Source organism: Pleurodeles waltl, chromosome 6 (genome assembly GCF_031143425.1).
Source record: "Pleurodeles waltl isolate 20211129_DDA chromosome 6, aPleWal1.hap1.20221129, whole genome shotgun sequence".
NCBI classification, from domain to species: domain Eukaryota; kingdom Metazoa; phylum Chordata; class Amphibia; order Caudata; family Salamandridae; genus Pleurodeles; species Pleurodeles waltl.
Genome location: NC_090445.1, coordinates 24,021,602 through 24,033,985, shown reverse-complemented (window position 1 = coordinate 24,033,985; position 12,384 = coordinate 24,021,602). Strand labels below are relative to the sequence as shown.

General features: G+C 47.8%; 1 protein-coding gene across 2 annotated transcripts in view; it reads right to left on the bottom strand.

Annotated features, from left to right (window-relative positions):
* The window catches only part of NUP214 (nucleoporin 214), a 387,516-nt gene that overhangs the window by 314,478 nt on the left and 60,654 nt on the right, over window positions 1–12,384 (bottom strand). The gene's annotated exons all lie outside the window — the stretch shown is intronic.

Sequence of the window (12,384 nt, the reverse complement as noted above, 5' to 3'; positions counted from 1 at the left end):
GGTTTAAAACTTATTTCCTGTTATAAGAATCCTAGAAAGTTCAATTTTCACTTTTCCGCTTGCTCTACTTCATGGTGTGTGAGGAATTCCATGTTTGAGTAGTAAGAAGAGAGATGTGGCTATGATCTCCAGCCCTTCCATGGAACGCCACAAAAGAAGATTCACATGCTGACTGTCTTCTAGGAAGAGTAGTGTCACAAGCTACCTTTGTCCCAAAATGGAGCAAAGAATTCCAACACCCCCTCTTTTGAGGAAAGAAAACACCACTGGAATCGTACATTAACCACACATGGGTATATCAGTTTTGAATGTGTACATCATGCAACATCGTAGCACGCCTACCGTCATGTAGGCACCTTCAACAAGAAATAACTTCCACATCTCGAATGCACTCAGAACCCAGAAAACCTTATCTGTGTGGCTGATCGTACTGAGGAAGCATGGAATTAATAACTGAATTTCTTTCAAGAGAAAGCCAAACTTATCTGTGGAACATACTGCAGCACCATCGACAATAGACAACAAACTGTCTGTACTGGACTTCAGTCAGAATAATAGCAAAACACCTCAGACTGAAACTCTGCAATTAAAGGAGTTCATTAACCTATGTGTAGCTAATAATGTACAAAACACCTTCTGGCTCCCTTTATAAATCATTTGCATTACTTTTATAAATATCTGGCAGGCTCTACTCTACCTACTCCTTTCTTACGTAAGGTCCTAAGCATCCTCCTGGCTGAAGGCTCAGCCACTTAAGAAGCCTTCGATGGCTACTCCAAATGTATAAGTCAAGACATGGTACTTTATCAGGTGTTTGACAAATGTACCTCCAAGTGTAAAAATAAATAAATAAATTAAAGATCAATGGGTACTTCAATGTCACAATAAAACCCGGGCTAGGCCAGCCTCTCCCACTGGTTTGATGTTCATGGTTTCTGCAATGCCAGGTACTGATTTGACATATATGCTACCATATTAAGATGCCTGAACACAATTAAAAAGAAAAGGAAACTGTTACTTACCATGTAAACATCTGCTCCTAGCACACAGTGGTGATGACTCATCCTCTGCAGGCTCTTGCCATCAAGAGTTGGGCTCAGACGTAGCAAGTTGTTCTAGTTGAAGTAATTTAAGTCACTGGATGAATAGCCACACAAATGTGCTTTGTGAAGATGTGTAGGGTTGACAATATTAGCTGCTTTAAAAATGTCTGCTATGGAAATGTTACCTAAAAAGGCCACTGATGCATCCAGTTTTACGAGTAGAACATCCTCTAGCAGGCAAAGGTAGTGTTCTTTTAGCTTTATGGTAGCAGGTTGTGATGCAATTTACAATCCACCTAACTATACCAGCTTTAGAGATTGAGTGATCTGTGTGAGGTTTAGCAAAGGCTACATACAACTGTTCAGTTTTACTTAAAGGTTTCATTCTGTCAATGTAGTAAATTACAGCTTAACTTCTAACTTATCAAGAGCTCTTTCTGTCATTGAGTGTGGCTGAACAACATAGACTGGGAGCTCAATTTATTGGAATGGGGATACAACCTTGGGTTGGAACTTTGGACTAATTCTAAGAGCCACCCTATCCTTGTGAACCTGAATGAACGGTTCCTAGAAGGTAAAGGATTATATCTCACTAATGTGCCCTGAAGACATACTAGCTATAAGTTACTTTCCAAGAGAGGGCCGACAAGGAGTGTAACAGTACAAAATGGGGAACCATGAGTCTTAAGAACAACACCTAGGTTCGAGGGTATGGCAACAGGAACACTGGATGAAATAGCTCTTTTAAGTCCTCCCATGAAAGATATAACAACAGGAATTATAAATAAAGAGGGGTGTTCCCCATTTTCATCTATGCAGCAGTAGCAGCCAGGTGAAGATGTACAGAAGTGTAAGCTAACCCTGACTTCTGAAAGTGTAGAAGGTATTAAATAAAATCATGGACATTAGATTTGAGGGGATCCACCTTACTTGAAATGCAGTAGTGAACAAACCTTTTCTACTTTGCTGCACAACAAGCCCAGGTAGCAGGCCGAATGGCTTTCCTTAGAATATCAATACATTTCTGCTGTTAAATGAGATAACTAAACTCTAAGACCTTCGGTGCAAAATTACTAGTTGGAGCTCTTTGGGGTTAGGGCGTCTGATTTTCCTTCCTGAGAAGGTCAGTGTGTTGGGGAGCTTCTGCTTGGAAACCAACAGGGATTGGAGGATGATCGAAACCCACTGTTGTCTGGGATTGGCCAGGATGAGAGCGAGATGTTTTCTATAGCTTCCTTATCACATACATAAGGAGAGGGAGTGGCAGAAAAGCAAAGGCACAGATCCCTGACCAGTTTATCTATAGAGCATTGCCCTTGGGCCATGGGAGGGGAACCAATAGGCAACGTTTTGGCCTTTTGTTTGTGCGTGGCATAGATGGGTGGACAGCTCACTAAAATAAGGGCGAAACCGGCCTGGAGTTGCTTGTGTTCCTGTTCAGGGAGGACCTGGCCTGGCACTTCGAGTTGGGCTATTACCACTGAAGACAGGGTCAAGACTGATTTGCATATGGCAGGGTCCATACTGAGGAGGCAGGATGTGCAAAATGCAATGGACTGGAATGCGGCCAAGTAATTACCAGTGGCTGACATTTGTTACATCCATAATTTTTTTTTATACTCGTGGTTTTAACATGGCACAAAACTAAGTATAAGGACAGCTCCGCACTGAGTGGAAGTACATTCCATGGCTAGAGAGCGAAGGCCCAGTCATTGTAGGAAGGGAGGATGGAGACTGAGCACAATTTTGAAATGTAATGAAGACCTAGCTAGCAAATGGTTGCAAATTAGTTCTTCATGAGCTCGGCCATTTGGGAGATAGTAGGGGTGGAGGGTAGGGGTGAGGTTTCTGTTGTAAAGGTAACAAAGTTTCTGGGGAGGGTCTAACTTTTTCTCTGTCACTCATTGCTCCAGGGAGGCCTGTGGCAGCCAGTTCACTGTGCCAGTTTGTTTTTTGGGGTATTCCTGCTTGGAGCTAACTCTATTGGCACCTGCTGTGAGAGCCATCACTTTGCATAAAGGTTGTGTGCCTGAGGAACAACCAGAAACCAACATATGAAAAGGACCCACTCCAAACAGGTTCTGAAACCTCAGTGGATCCCCAGACTCGGACAGGAATACGTATGTAAAAGCTGAATCTCAGCCAAGAGGTCGATTCTGCTGGGATGGATGCCTGTAGGGCAGTCCAGACGGGCTGCTCCCTCACTCCAGCTCCAAGTGAAACCCTCGTTTTGGTCCTGGGCCGGAATTTACTCCGCTGACCGTGCCAGCCCAAGAAGCACTTGCCAGTGCTGGAAAACTAACAGTGCGAGCTGGTAATGGGGCCTCAAGGAGAGACAATCAGATGCACAAACTGCATCTTTGAGTGGGAACAGTGACTACGGCCTAAATGATTCCTTTAATTTAGGCACAAGTTCTTGAACTGCTAACTGCTTCTGAACTGTGGAGCAGAGACCTAGTGAACTGCACCTGTGCCTGATCAGTACCTAGAATCAGAGAGCAAAAGACAATTTACGAAACCCTACAACAGGGAGAGGAGCTATAGTGGGCGGGTCGCTTTACTTGGCACCACAATTCTTTATTTCATTTCGGGCTCACCTGCTAGTAATCTTGAACTGTAACAATGGGACACTATCATAGTGTATGTGCTGAGCCTTAATACATGTCTAAATTAGCTTAAAACAAGATTTGCACATTTAATTTTCCTATAAGGCCATGGTATATGGTGCAGAAGAACATCCACAGCATGGAAAGTTAAATACCACTTGTAGACTAGAGCACTGTAAAGAAATGGCTCCCTGTTGCAGTTACCCCCCACTTTTTGCCTGATACTGATGCTGACTTGACTGAGAAGTGTGCTGGGACCCTGCTAACCAGGCCCCAGCACCAGTGTTCTTTCACCTAAAATGTACCATTGTTTCCACAATTGGCACACCCTGGCATCCAGATAAGTCCCTTGTAACTGGTACCTCTGGTACCAAGGGCCCTGATGCCAGGGAAGGTCTCTAAGGGCTGTAGCATGTATTATGCCACCCTAGAGACCCCTCACTCAGCACAGACACACTGCTTACAAGCCTGTGTGTGCTGGTGAGAACAAAATGAGTAAGTCGACATGGCACTCCCCTCAGGGTGCCATGCCAGCCTCTCACTGCCTATGCAGTATAGGTAAGACACCCCTCTAGCAGGCCTTACAGCCCTAAGGCAGGGTGCACTATACCATAGGTGAGGGTACCAGTGCATGAGCACTGTGCCCCTACAGTGTCTAAGCAAAACCTTAGACATTGTAAGTGCAGGGTAGCCATAAGAGTATATGGTCTGGGAGTCTGTTTTACACGAACTCCACAGCACCATAATGGCTACACTGAAAACTGGGAAGTTTGGTATCAAACTTCTCAGCACAATAAATGCACACTGATGCCAGTGTACATTTTATTGTAAAATACACCACCGAGGGCACCTTAGAGGTGCCCCCTGAAACTTAACCGACTGTCTGTGTAGGCTGACTAGTTCCAGCAGCCTGCCACACCAGAGACATGTTGCTGGCCCCATGGGGAGAGTGCCTTTGTCACTCTGAGGCCAGTAACAAAGCCTGCACTGGGTGGAGATGCTAACACCTCCCCCAGGCAGGAGCTGTGACACCTGGCGGTGAGCCTCAAAGGCTCACCCCTTTGTCACAGCCCAGCAGGGCACTCCAGCTTAGTGGAGTTGCCCGCCCCCTCCGGCCACGGCCCCCACTTTTGGCGGCAAGGCTGGAGGGAACAAAGAAAGCAACAAGGAGGAGTCACTGGCCAGTCAGGACAGCCCCTAAGGTGTCCTGAGCTGAAGTGACTCTAACTTTTAGAAATCCTCCATCTTGCAGATGGAGGATTCCCCCAATAGGGTTAGGATTGTGACCCCCTCCCCTTGGGAGGAGGCACAAAGAGGGTGTACCCACCCTCAGGGCTAGTAGCCATTGGCTACTAACCCCCCCAGACCTAAACACGCCCTTAAATTTAGTATTTAAGGGCTACCCTGAACCCTAGAAAATTAGATTCCTGCAACTACAAGAAGAAGGACTGCCTAGCTGAAAACCCCTGCAGCGGAAGACCAGAAGACGACAACTGCCTTGGCTCCAGAAACTCACCGGCCTGTCTCCTGCCTTCCAAAGATCCTGCTCCAGCGACGCCTTCCAAAGGGACCAGCGACCTCGACATCCTCTGAGGACTGCCCCTGCTTCGAAAAGACAAGAAACTCCCGAGGACAGCGGACCTGCTCCAAGAAAAGCTGCAACTTTGTTTCCAGCAGCTTTAAAGAACCCTGCAAGCTCCCCGCAAGAAGCGTGAGACTTGCAACACTGCACCCGGCGACCCCGACTCGGCTGGTGGCGATCCAACACCTCAGGCGGGACCCCAGGACTACTCTAAGACTGTGAGTACAAAAACCTGTCCCCCCCTGAGCCCCCACAGCGCCGCCTGCAGAGGGAATCCCGAGGCTTCCCCTGACCGCGACTCTTTGAATCCAAAGTCCCGACGCCTGGGAGAGACCCTGCACCCGCAGCCCCCAGGACCTGAAGGACCGGACTTTCACTGGAGAAGTGACCCCCAGGAGTCCCTCTCCCTTGCCCAAGTGGAGGTTTCCCCGAGGAACCCCCCCCTTGCCTGCCTGCAGCGCTGAAGAGATCCCGAGATCTCCCATTAACTTCCATTACGAACCCGACGCTTGTTTCTACACTGCACCCGGCCGCCCCCGCGCTGCTGAGGGTGAAATTCCTGTGTGGGCTTGTGTCCCCCCCGGTGCCCTACAAAACCCCCCTGGCCTGCCCTCCGAAGACGCGGGTACTTACCTGCAAGCAGACCGGAACCGGGGCACCCCCTTCTCTCCATTCTAGCCTATGTGTTTTTGGGCACCACTCTGAACTCTGCACCTGACCGGCCCTGAGCTGCTGGTGTGGTGACTTTGGGGTTGCTCTGAACCCCCAACGGTGGGCTACCTTGGACCAAGAACTAAGCCCTGTAAGTGTCTTACTTACCTGGTTAACCTAACAAATACTTACCTCCCCTAGGAACTGTGAAAATTGCACTAAGTGTCCACTTTTAAAACAGCTATTTGTGAATAACTTGAAAAGTATACATGCAATTTTGATGATTTGAAGTTCCTAAAGTACTTACCTGCAATACCTTTCGAATGAGACATTACATGTAGAATTTGAACCTGTGGTTCTTAAAATAAACTAAGAAAAGATATTTTTCTATACAAAAACCTATTGGCTGGATTTGTCTCTGAGTGTGTGTACCTCATTTATTGTCTATGTGTATGTACAACAAATGCCTAACACTACTCCTTGGATAAGCCTACTGCTCGACCACACTACCACAAAATAGAGCATTAGTATTATCTCTTTTTACCACTATTTTACCTCTAAGGGGAACCCTTGGACTCTGTGCATGCTATTCCTTACTTTGAAATAGCACATACAGAGCCAACTTCCTACATTGGTGGATCAGCGGTGGGGTACAAGACTTTGCATTTGCTGGACTACTCAGCCAATACCTGATCACACGACAAATTCCAAAATTGTCATTAGAAATTGATTTTTGCAATTTGAAATTTTTCTAAATTCTTAAAAGTCCTGCTAGGGCCTTGTGTGTTAAGTCCCTGTTTAGCATTGTCTTTTAGAGTTTAAAAGTTTGTTAAAAGTTTGAATTAGATTCTAGAAACAGTTTTAGATTCTTAAAAAAAGTATTCCAACTCTTAGCAGAATAATGTCTGATACAGAGATGCAGGTGGTGGAACTCGACACCACACCTTACCTCCATCTTAAGATGAGGGAGCTAAGGTCTCTCTGTAATATAAAGAAAATAACCATTGGTTCCAGACCTACCAAAATTCAGCTCCAGGAGCTGTTGGCAGAGTTTGAAAAAGCCAACCCCTCTGAGGATGACTTCACAGAGGAAGAAATTAGTGACTTGGAGGGCAATTCCCCCCTTCCAGTCCTAAATAGGGAGACCAGGGCCTCTCAAGCCCTGTCTCCAAAAATGATAGTCAGAAATGTTGCTTCCCTCACAGGAGGGTCCAGCATTTCTGAAATCACTGAGGATGCTCTCAGTGAAGATGACCCCCTGTTAGCCAGGATGGTCAAAAGATTGGCTTTGGAAAAGCAGCTCCTAGCCATAGAAAGGGAAAGAAAAGAGATGGGCCTAGGTCCCATCAATGGTGGCAGCAACTTAAATAGGGTCAGAGATTCTCCTGACATCCTAAAAATCCCCAAAGGGATTGTAACAAAATATGAAGATGGTGATGACATCACCAAATGGTTCACAGCTTTTGAGAGGGCTTGTGTAACCAGAAAAGTGAACAGATCTCACTGGGGTGCTCTCCTTTGGGAAATGTTCACTGGAAAGTGTAGGGATAGACTCCTCACACTCTCTGGAAAAGATGCAGAATCTTATGACCTCATGAAGGGTACCCTGATTGAGGGCTTTGGATTCTCCACTGAGGAGTATAGAATTAGATTCAGGGGGGCTCAAAAATCCTCGAGCCAGACCTGGGTTGATTTTGTAGACTACTCAGTAAAAACACTAGATGGTTGGTTAACTGGAAATGAAGTGTGTGACTATGTTGGGCTTTATAATTTGTTTATGAAAGAACACATTTTAAGTAACTGCTTCAATGAAAAGTTGCATCAGTATCTGGTAGACCTAGGTCCAATTTCTCCCCAAGAATTGGGAAAGAAGGCAGACCACTGGGTCAAGACTAGGGTAACCAAAACTTCCACTGGGGGTGACCAAAAGAAAGGGGTTACAAAAACTCCCCAGGAGAAAGTGGGTAACACTAGAAACAAAGAAAAAGAGTCCTCTGTAGGCCCCCAAAAACCAGAACAGGTGGGTGGGCCCCAAGACACAAACCAAACCAAAGGTGGGTACCAGGGTAAGAACTGGGATGCCACTAAGGCCTGGTGCCACAACTGTAAACAGTCTGGGCACCACACCAAGGACACTTCTTGTCCCAAAAACAAACCCCAGAACAAAATTCCTGGGGTAACCAGTGTAGCCATGGGAGATGACTCCTCAGATGAGGAGGTCTTCCTAGCCTTCAACTGGAAACAGGGCCCAACAGGTGAGTTGGAGATTCCAGAGGGAAGTAGACACTTCCACCACCTACTGGTGAATGGAATCCCAACCACTGCCCTGAGAGACACTTGTGCCAGTCACACTATTGTGCATGACAGGCTGGTGCTCTCAAACCAGTACATCCCAGGTGAGACTGCCAGGGTAAGAGTTAGCCTAGACAGGGTCACTAAGAGGCCTGTGGCTTTAGTGCCCATAGAAGTGGGTGGCACTCTTAGCTGGAGAAGGGTAGTAGTCAGTACAGACCTCCCCCTTGATTGTCTCCTTGGAAATGACTACCCAGAGGTTAGTCAGAGCTCAAGAGAGGAACTGGTCCAGTGCCAGTCCTCTCCCAAGGATTCTGGAAGTCCTGCCTCTGCAGTAAATGCAAGCAGGCCCCAGAAGAAGAAGAAAAGAAAACAGAGTAGGAAGGGTGGACAACCTTTAGCTAAGGTTACAGCAAGCCAAGGAGATTCTGCTCCAGTAGGGGAGAACTCCAAAAATGGCCCTGATAAAGTCCAACCTGACCCACAAGAAGTCCTGGCTAGTCAGGCAACTGTTAAACCTGAGTGGGTGGCTCCTCAGCTAACAGAAGAAAGAGGGGAAGAAGGGTGTTTACTACAAGATGTGGTAACCCCCCACTCCAATACAGCAGACAGGCAACCTGAACCCAAAGAAGCCTGTAACTTAGCCCCTTCCCTTTTAGGTGAAGAGCTAAAGGTGTGGTTCTGGGCACTGACAGCTGTCAGTGGCCTCTGCTGGGTGTTAGCCTTTATGGCTGCACTATCCTTAGCATGGTGGTCTGACCCCATGCCAAATAGCAAGTTAGGCCCCCTGACCCTATTGGTCATGGTGGGGTTACTCCAGCTCTGGGTAACCTCTCTGGGTAAGCTAGGGGTAACCCTGGCCAAGATAAGGTTAGCAGAGGTGGATACCTCTAAGACCAAGATAGAAAGAATGGGTGGAGACATTGAAGAGGCAGACAAGAGGCAATTCAGACTAGGTCCTATCACTGTGGAAGTAGGTCAGTTCCCCAAAGGGAATGACCTGAACAGAAGGATGTAAGGCAGAGTAGGCCCTGCAACTAACCAGCCTATTTCTCATACTCTTCCTCGCCTGACAGACTAGGAAGACTCTCCCAGCTTGGGCTGAGTCTCCTGGCCTGTGGGCTGGGGGGGGGCTTGTGTAAAGAAATGGCTCCCTGTTGCAGTTACCCCCCACTTTTTGCCTGATACTGATGCTGACTTGACTGAGAAGTGTGCTGGGACCCTGCTAACCAGGCCCCAGCACCAGTGTTCTTTCACCTAAAATGTACCATTGTTTCCACAATTGGCACACCCTGGCATCCAGATAAGTCCCTTGTAACTGGTACCTCTGGTACCAAGGGCCCTGATGCCAGGGAAGGTCTCTAAGGGCTGTAGCATGTATTATGCCACCCTAGAGACCCCTCACTCAGCACAGACACACTGCTTACAAGCCTGTGTGTGCTGGTGAGAACAAAATGAGTAAGTCGACATGGCACTCCCCTCAGGGTGCCATGCCAGCCTCTCACTGCCTATGCAGTATAGGTAAGACACCCCTCTAGCAGGCCTTACAGCCCTAAGGCAGGGTGCACTATACCATAGGTGAGGGTACCAGTGCATGAGCACTGTGCCCCTACAGTGTCTAAGCAAAACCTTAGACATTGTAAGTGCAGGGTAGCCATAAGAGTATATGGTCTGGGAGTCTGTTTTACACGAACTCCACAGCACCATAATGGCTACACTGAAAACTGGGAAGTTTGGTATCAAACTTCTCAGCACAATAAATGCACACTGATGCCAGTGTACATTTTATTGTAAAATACACCACCGAGGGCACCTTAGAGGTGCCCCCTGAAACTTAACCGACTGTCTGTGTAGGCTGACTAGTTCCAGCAGCCTGCCACACCAGAGACATGTTGCTGGCCCCATGGGGAGAGTGCCTTTGTCACTCTGAGGCCAGTAACAAAGCCTGCACTGGGTGGAGATGCTAACACCTCCCCCAGGCAGGAGCTGTGACACCTGGCGGTGAGCCTCCAAGGCTCACCCCTTTGTCACAGCCCAGCAGGGCACTCCAGCTTAGTGGAGTTGCCCGCCCCCTCCGGCCACGGCCCCCACTTTTGGCGGCAAGGCAGGAGGGAACAAAGAAAGCAACAAGGAGGAGTCACTGGCCAGTCAGGACAGCCCCTAAGGTGTCCTGAGCTGAAGTGACTCTAACTTTTAGAAATCCTCCATCTTGCAGATGGAGGATTCCCCCAATAGGGTTAGGATTGTGACCCCCTCCCCTTGGGAGGAGGCACAAAGAGGGTGTACCCACCCTCAGGGCTAGTAGCCATTGGCTACTAACCCCCCAGACCTAAACACGCCCTTAAATTTAGTATTTAAGGGCTACCCTGAACCCTAGAAAATTAGATTCCTGCAACTACAAGAAGAAGGACTGCCTAGCTGAAAACCCCTGCAGCGGAAGACCAGAAGACGACAACTGCCTTGGCTCCAGAAACTCACCGGCCTGTCTCCTGCCTTCCAAAGATCCTGCTCCAGCGACGCCTTCCAAAGGGACCAGCGACCTCGACATCCTCTGAGGACTGCCCCTGCTTCGAAAAGACAAGAAACTCCCGAGGACAGCGGACCTGCTCCAAGAAAAGCTGCAACTTTGTTTCCAGCAGCTTTAAAGAACCCTGCAAGCTCCCCGCAAGAAGCGTGAGACTTGCAACACTGCACCCGGCGACCCCGACTCGGCTGGTGGCGATCCAACACCTCAGGCGGGACCCCAGGACTACTCTAAGACTGTGAGTACAAAAACCTGTCCCCCCTGAGCCCCCACAGCGCCGCCTGCAGAGGGAATCCCGAGGCTTCCCCTGACCGCGACTCTTTGAATCCAAAGTCCCGACGCCTGGGAGAGACCCTGCACCCGCAGCCCCCAGGACCTGAAGGACCGGACTTTCACTGGAGAAGTGACCCCCAGGAGTCCCTCTCCCTTGCCCAAGTGGAGGTTTCCCCGAGGAACCCCCCCCTTGCCTGCCTGCAGCGCTGAAGAGATCCCGAGATCTCCCATTAACTTCCATTACGAACCCGACGCTTGTTTCTACACTGCACCCGGCCGCCCCCGCGCTGCTGAGGGTGAAATTCCTGTGTGGGCTTGTGTCCCCCCCGGTGCCCTACAAAACCCCCCTGGCCTGCCCTCCGAAGACGCGGGTACTTACCTGCAAGCAGACCGGAACCGGGGCACCCCCTTCTCTCCATTCTAGCCTATGTGTTTTTGGGCACCACTCTGAACTCTGCACCTGACCGGCCCTGAGCTGCTGGTGTGGTGACTTTGGGGTTGCTCTGAACCCCCAACGGTGGGCTACCTTGGACCAAGAACTAAGCCCTGTAAGTGTCTTACTTACCTGGTTAACCTAACAAATACTTACCTCCCCTAGGAACTGTGAAAATTGCACTAAGTGTCCACTTTTAAAACAGCTATTTGTGAATAACTTGAAAAGTATACATGCAATTTTGATGATTTGAAGTTCCTAAAGTACTTACCTGCAATACCTTTCGAATGAGACATTACATGTAGAATTTGAACCTGTGGTTCTTAAAATAAACTAAGAAAAGATATTTTTCTATACAAAAACCTATTGGCTGGATTTGTCTCTGAGTGTGTGTACCTCATTTATTGTCTATGTGTATGTACAACAAATGCCTAACACTACTCCTTGGATAAGCCTACTGCTCGACCACACTACCACAAAATAGAGCATTAGTATTATCTCTTTTTACCACTATTTTACCTCTAAGGGGAACCCTTGGACTCTGTGCATGCTATTCCTTACTTTGAAATAGCACATACAGAGCCAACTTCCTACATTGGTGGATCAGCGGTGGGGTACAAGACTTTGCATTTGCTGGACTACTCAGCCAATACCTGATCACACGACAAATTCCAAAATTGTCATTAGAAATTGATTTTTGCAATTTGAAATTTTTCTAAATTCTTAAAAGTCCTGCTAGGGCCTTGTGTGTTAAGTCCCTGTTTAGCATTGTCTTTTAGAGTTTAAAAGTTTGTTAAAAGTTTGAATTAGATTCTAGAAACAGTTTTAGATTCTTAAAAAAAGTATTCCAACTCTTAGCAGAATAATGTCTGATACAGAGATGCAGGTGGTGGAACTCGACACCACACCTTACCTCCATCTTAAGATGAGGGAGCTAAGGTCTCTCTGTAATATAAAGAAAATAACCATTGGTTCCAGAC